Source organism: Amborella trichopoda, chromosome 7, assembly GCF_054954075.1.
Source record: "Amborella trichopoda isolate Santa Cruz 75 chromosome 7, AtrichopodaSantaCruz75HAP2 v2.0, whole genome shotgun sequence".
NCBI classification, from domain to species: domain Eukaryota; kingdom Viridiplantae; phylum Streptophyta; class Magnoliopsida; order Amborellales; family Amborellaceae; genus Amborella; species Amborella trichopoda.
The window spans coordinates 20,061,896-20,069,262 of NC_142342.1; positions in this window are offsets into that span (position 1 = coordinate 20,061,896).

A 7,367-nucleotide genomic window follows, 5' to 3' on the forward strand; every position below is an offset into this window, starting at 1 on the left:
GCACATAGTCAAGGAGCTAAGGGTCAAAATCAGGGACCAGAATTCTTTGACCCGATGTGCGCAAAAATTGAGCCAGTAGAAGTTGGAGAGAGCCCACCTTCAATTTCCTAAAACATGGCAGGCTCTCAGAAGATCGCGCCGAATGCAATAACATACGTCGAATGTCCACGAAGTTTACCCTCCTCAAAGGAGATGCTCTCTTCAGACAGTCATTTGACGACATTCTTCTTAGATGTGTCGATATCCAAGGAGCAAGTAAGGTGTTAGAAGAAGTCCGCTCAGGCATCTGTGAACTACACCAATCCGGTCCCAAGCTCTATGAATGAGTACGCAGGTTGGGATACTATTGGCCTTCCATGATACCCAATTTCTTAAGCTATGCTAAAACGTGACAAGCATGTCAAATACATTCCAGCCTGATTCACCAGCCTTCAGAGCCCTTACACCCTAAAGTTGCATCATGGCCCTTCTCACAATGGGGTATGGACATCGTAGGGCCTATTGACCTCCTTCTGCAATGGGTCATGTTTTTATCCTAGCTGCAACAGATTATTTCTCTAAGTGGGCTGAAGCAGTCCCCCTTAAGAAAGTTCTTGGGACAACAGTGGCCTACTTCGTTCGAAATCATATCATATACCGCTTCGGAGTGCCCGACCGGATAATATCTGACATCGGCCCTGAATTTAAGAGTCATCACATTGATTGCGTAATTAACCAGTTCAATTTCGAATGGAGGTACTCGACTATGTACCACTCTCGGGCGAATGGATTAGTTGAGGCTTTCAATAAGACTCTGTGTAATGTTCTAAGAAAGTCGGTATAAAAAACAAGGACAAACAGGTATGAGAAGCTTCTTGTAGCATTGTGGGCTTATTGTACTATTACATGAAATGCTACTGATTCCACTCCTTATTCTCTAATCTATGGGGGTGAAGCAATTTTACCTCTCGAAATACAAATCCCTTCACTCCGAGTCGCTATTCACCAAGGAATAACCAAAGATGAGAGAGTCAAGCACCGGTATCAAGAATTGGGTGCACTCAACAAAAAGAGGCTACTGGCTCAGCAGAACCTTGAACTCAACCAAGGGAGATTGAAATGGGCTTTTGACAAGTCTGTCAAGATCCACTCATTTGCCCGTGGTGATCTAGTCTTAGCTGTCAAAAGGCCTATTGTCATGCATGGCCGCCGCAAAGGGAAGTTTGAGCCTGAGTGGGAGGGTCCCTTTATAGTAAAAAGTTATCACCCAATGGAGCCTACATATTGGCACATCCTGATGGGGAAGAGGCAATGTCCCCTATCAATGGGCGATACCTCAATAAGTACTATCCTCGACATGTATTCAAAAGAAAGGGACTCAACGTGAAAACAAGCAAGATAGTCCAAACAAAATGCTAACTCCTTTTGTTTTTATTGCAGTAAAAATGAGTTACGAGTTACAAGAACCCATTATTAGGGAAGTTACAAGTCTCTTGCATCTGAGGATAAGAAGACGGTTACAAACCAAAACTTTTACTCTTGCTCTTGCATCTGAGAGTAAGAGGACAATTACAAGCCAAAACAAATGTCTGTCCCATGAGGAAGAAGCAAACCCACAAAAGGAAGGACCTTCTAATGAAGAAGAAGCAAAACCACTTAGAGAGTTAGCTTTAATTCATCTGACGAGTACGAGGATGGTTATAGGTCAGAAGACAAAGTAGAGCCACTCCAAGAAGTTAGCCTCAGTCCATTCGACGTGTATGTCAAACATACAAGCCAGATACCTCATCCGACGTGTATGTCGAACATGCAACGTAGCATCCATTCGACATGTGTATCAAACAGACAAGAGGGGCTGCCCTGGGAAGGAGCTGGACTATGACGAAAAGCATACCCTGTTCACAGTGGAAGCCCTTCCACTGAACAACATGGACCTCACTGTAATCTGGAGGATTTGGCTTCCAATAGGTACCACAAGCCACTCCCCATCCTTCGTCACTTTTTGCCGGCCCATGAACACCACCGTATGTAGCACATCACCAAGCATTGCGAACCTCGCACGTGACTTACCGACACATGCGAGCTTCATTCTTTGCATCATGATAAGCTACACATGCTGATTAGCGTCGATTGAAGCTAGCGTTGGTTGGGTCCTCCAAAGGCTAGTGTTGGTTGCGTGCCCGACCACTAGCGCCGATTTTTTTTCTTAAGGGTCAATGCCGGTTGTATCAGCACTCCAAATCATCAGTGTCGGTTACCTTAGTGCCAGTTTCACTTCCATTAGTGCTGGCCCTGTCACGACTGTTCGCCTCCCAAGACTCCTTGTTTTTGCACCTCCTTAAATGGTCACACGATTTCCAAGGATGAAGGCCAACCGTCACACATCTTAAGCAACCATACGCCTTCCTCACGATGGTTCACCTCATGCAGCCATACGACCCACCTCCTATGACCGTTCGTCTTCCGCATGAATTGCTTCTACATGGCCGGATACTCACAGGAAAACTTTTCTGCTTAAAGTCTTTTGGCCTGGACTTCACCAGAACCTCGTCGGGAAACCCTTGCGACACCACTAACAGTGACAAAAAGTGGAGATAACCCCGGTAAACCTCTTGAAAGTGTTCGGAAACTTCTGCAACACCACGAGTGGTGTCGGAAAGCTACCACAACAGCTGGGAAACCCCATAAAAAATCCCTAGAAAATTCCTAAGATGCACGAAAATACTCGCTGCTATGAATGGAAAAGGGTAGCTGAAATTCCTGCCCCTTCGCAAAAAATTTGCCAGAGGACTCTCCTTTTCATGTTACTCTCTCTGCAACTTCGCCAAATTCTTAGCAAAATCAGCATGCCGAAGGTCTTCTCTACAAAACCCTTACCGAATCCTACTACTTGCCGAAGAACCTTCCCCGCAGAGACTATTGCTAAAATCCCACTACTTGCGGGAAACTTCAACCAAGCATTCTCTTGTTGAAAAATAAGGGAAAATTGGTTTTACCCCCTTATATAGACTACACTGCCCTCAAAAGCCCTTCACAAACTCATAATACTAGTTGCATCCAAGAGAAGCCAAGCGACAATGAGCCGGGTCGGGCTTTGACATAAGGCCCGAGGTACCTCTCATCGATTCATCCCCAGCACTTGGTGACATAGTGCTGGTAATTTCCAAACATCCATAGCGCCGGTTAAGTTGGTGTCGAATGTGTTTTCAAATACGAGCTTAGCACCTGTTGACTTAGCGCTGGGTGTGTTTCCAAATACAACCTTAGCGTCAGGTGTGTTTCCAAATACAACCTTAGCGCCGGGTGTGTTTCCAAATACAACTTAGTGCCGGTTGACTTAACACCGGGTGCGTTTCCAATTACGACCCTAGCGCCGAGGGTGTTTCCAAATACAACTTTAGCGCCGGTTTACATAACGCCGGGTGTGTTTCCAAATACGACCGTAGCGTCGGTTGACTTAGCACCAGGTGTGTTTCCAAATAAAACCTTAGCGTTGGTTGACTTAGCACCGGTTGACTTAGCGTCGGGTGTGTCTCCAAAACGACCCAGTGCCGGTTGTCTCTAGATAATACCATGGGTCATTCAGAACGCCAGCTGAACAGTGCCGGTTGTGTTGTGAGAACTGAGCGCTGATTGAATATGAGCAATAAACCATCACCTCTACACATGGCACCGGCCTTATTTCAAGCAGTGTTTGCCCTACCACTATCCTTAGTGGACTTGTAGCCAGGTCGTTGCACCTAAACTGTGACTTCCTCAATGGAGTCAGGAGCTGTCCCTCATCCCCCACCTAGGAGTCACATCCGTACAAGGACCCATCATCCCCAGTGAAGTTAGGGTCATTTGTACTTCCCCAAGCCTCAATGGGTCAGCTTCACACTAAGCTACCTTACCCCTAAGGAGTAGGGTTATCTGTTATAGAGACTCATCTTTCACCCCCATTAAAAACCACCACGAGGCCCACTTCTGCTGGTCATCCTTCCTCAGGCCACCATTTCCATCTGAGCCCTCACTTTGTGAATAGTCTTAGCCATTTTATCCCTAGGGAGTCGAATTACCATCCATAGACCTATTCCCTATGAAACTTCACCTACATGGTGACCTACACGATGGTCTAGATGCATGACCCTAAATTCCACGGTCCAAACTATATGATCTTAAACTATAGCTATGATCTATACTGCATGACTTTAAACTGCTCAGCCTCGGTCCATACTGCATGACCCTAAACTGCTCAGCCTCGGTCCGTACTGCATGACCCTAAACTGCTCAGCCTCGATCCAGACTGCATCACCTTAAACTACTCAGTTTCGATCCATACTACATGACCCTAAATTTCTCAGCCTTGATCCAGGTGCACGACGCTAAACTGCTCGATCCATATTGCATGACCCTAAATTGCTCAGCCTTGGTCTAGTTGCACGACCCTAAAATGCATACCCTTGGTCTAGTTGCACGACCCTAAATTGCACAGCCTCGGTCTGTGCTGCATGGCCTTAAAACTGCACAGCCCAGGTCTAGATGCACGACCCTAAACTCCATGGTTCAAACTATATGACCTTAAACTATAGCTGTGGTCCATACTACGTGACCTTAAACTGCTCAGTCACGGTTCATACTGCATGGCCCTAACCTGCTCAGCCTTAGTCCAGATGCACAACTCTAAACTGCTCGGTCCATACTGTCAGACCCTAAACTGCATAGGCTCGGTCTAGTTGCACGACCCTAAACTGCATAGGCTCGGTCTACTTGCACGACCCTAAACTGCACAGCCTCGGACCATACTGTATAACCGTAAATTGCTCAGCCTCAGTCCATACTGTATGACCCTAAACTGCTCAACCTCGATTATTACTACATGACCCTAAACCTCTCAGCCTCGATCCATACTACATGACCCTAAACTGCTTAGCCATGGTCGATACTGCACGACCCTAAACTGCTCTGCCGCGGTCCATATTGGATGACCCTAAACTACTCAGCCTCGGTCCATACTGCATGACTCTAAACTGGTCAGTCTCGGTTGATACTGCATGACCCTAAAACTGCTCAGTCTCGATCCATACTGCATAAACCTAAAACTGCTCATCCTCAGTCCATACTGCATGACTCTAAACATCTCAGCCTCGGCTCATATTGCATAACCCTAAACTACTCAACACCATGGTCCGAACTATATGACCTAAAACTGTAGAAGAGGTCTAGTTGTACGACCTAAAAACTGCATGGTTCTAGTTGTATGAGTTTAAACTGCATAACCATTATTCAGTTGTATGACCTTAAACCGTAGTACTCGTCCTAGCCGCATGATGATAAAAGGCTCAACATCATGGTCTGAACTATATGACCTTAAACTGTAGCGGAGGTCTAGTTGCACGACCTTAAACTGCATGGTCCTAGTTATATGACTCTAAACTACATAACCGCGGTCCGGCTGTATGACCTTAAACCATAATACACGTTCTAACCGCATGACGATGAAGAGCTCAACACCATGGCCCGAACTATGACCTTAAACTGTAGCAGAGGTCTAGTTGCACGACCTTAAACTGCATGGTTCTAATTGTATATCTTTAAACTGCATAACCACAGTCTAGCTGTATGACCTTAAACTATAGTGCACGTCCTTGCCGCATGATGATAAACTACTTCGTGCAGGTCCTGGAGGCATGATCATCACGTGCCACCACATATGCACACACGCCTTTTGGTGCACTTTCACACACGCGTTCTTTAACCTACCTGTTAGTGTGCGAGCACCACCTTCATTACCTCCCTATTGAGTTCATCATCTTACATCATTCCCCAGTGAGTCTTACCCATGCTCACAAAATGGTTAACTATTTCGCCATCCATACTCGTTGTAAGTTAGTGGGTCATCATCATCCACTCACATTTCATACATCGTCCATCTCTCATAGGTAGCCTAGATCCATCTCCCCAAGTGAGTCAAACCACCACCATACTCACTCCATGGCCTTCTTGGACTGTCATCCATCACCATCACGGTCAAGCTGTATGACCTTAAACCATAGTGCATGTTCAAGCCGCAACGTTAAACTGTTTCGCACAAGTCTCGGAGGCATGACCTTAAACACACCCTCACAAAAATAAAACAAAAGAATAACGGGCATGGTGTATACCTGAATAAGGGAACGCTATGAGTAAAAATGAGAGACGGGCATGCTCACGAAACCATGAGTAAAAGAGTTATGTGAATAAAACAAAACTGGGCACGGTGAAAACCTGAAAGGGCATCGTGAGTAAAAATGGACAAAAAGGGTGGACATGGTCGAAAGGTTATGGGTAAAAGAGCCCCAAATAAAATGAAGTTGGTGAAAACCATCTCTACGGCACCGCGTCCCAAATTTCAAGTGAAAATTTGCAAAGGACGCTTGGATCAATAAACAGGTTAATGCATCACTCGTCTCAACAGGCAGCTTCAACCCTCAATCAAAGGAAGAAATCCCTGGTGTCATGAAACCAGGGATCCAAATATATGAGCCTCAAGGAAACGATTCCAACAGTTTGAGTCCAGTTGCAAAAAGGACTTGAAAGACAGAAGACTTGCCAAGAAAGCAAGACAAGTCTCATGACAAAGAGCATCATTCTCATAAGGTCATCAACATACTTTCAAAAAAGTTGAAGACGCCCCAAGGAAGTTAAGTCAGCTATGACCTTGGACGGACAATCAGGGTGATTGTTCTAGCTGCACAGCAGTGGGTAGGCTGGTTATACCCAAAGCTAGTCACCTCGACAAACTGAGGTACCTTACTTGCCAAGGAATAATAGGTCAGTCAGACTTTGGACCGATAATCAGGGTGATTGTTCTAGCTGCACATCAATGAGTAGGGGTGGTTGTACCCAAAGAAGGTCACCTCGACAAACTGAGGTACCCTACTTGCCAAAGAATGACTAAGTCGTAAAGAAGGTGGCACTGACACAAGGCCCTTCAGTACACCATTCATCCTCGAAATGTGGCTCAACACCAGAGGATGCAAGAAAACCAAGAACAATAGGAACATTGCCCTTCGACATGTCAATTGCCAAATGGGCCTAATTCTGACTGACGAGGTCTGTATAAAATCCTTAAATTTCAAATCGTAAAAAAGTCCACATGAGGGTGAGGACTTCAACAGGGTCCCTAAAAAAAATTCTTTTCTCCCCCTAAAGTCTCCAAGGACAGACCTGTGAACAATGCATCCCTACGTCTGAGCAACCTAGTTACACCATCACGTGAATTTCCTCTGTTTAAGTGTTTCTATGGCTAGGAAGGAAAAAAGTAAAAGCTGAAGGAAACTATTTAAATGATTGTCCTTCTCTTTTCTCTTGAAGCACAACATTTAGTGGGCAAGCTATTTGAACGTATTTTTCATCACCTTGCTCCC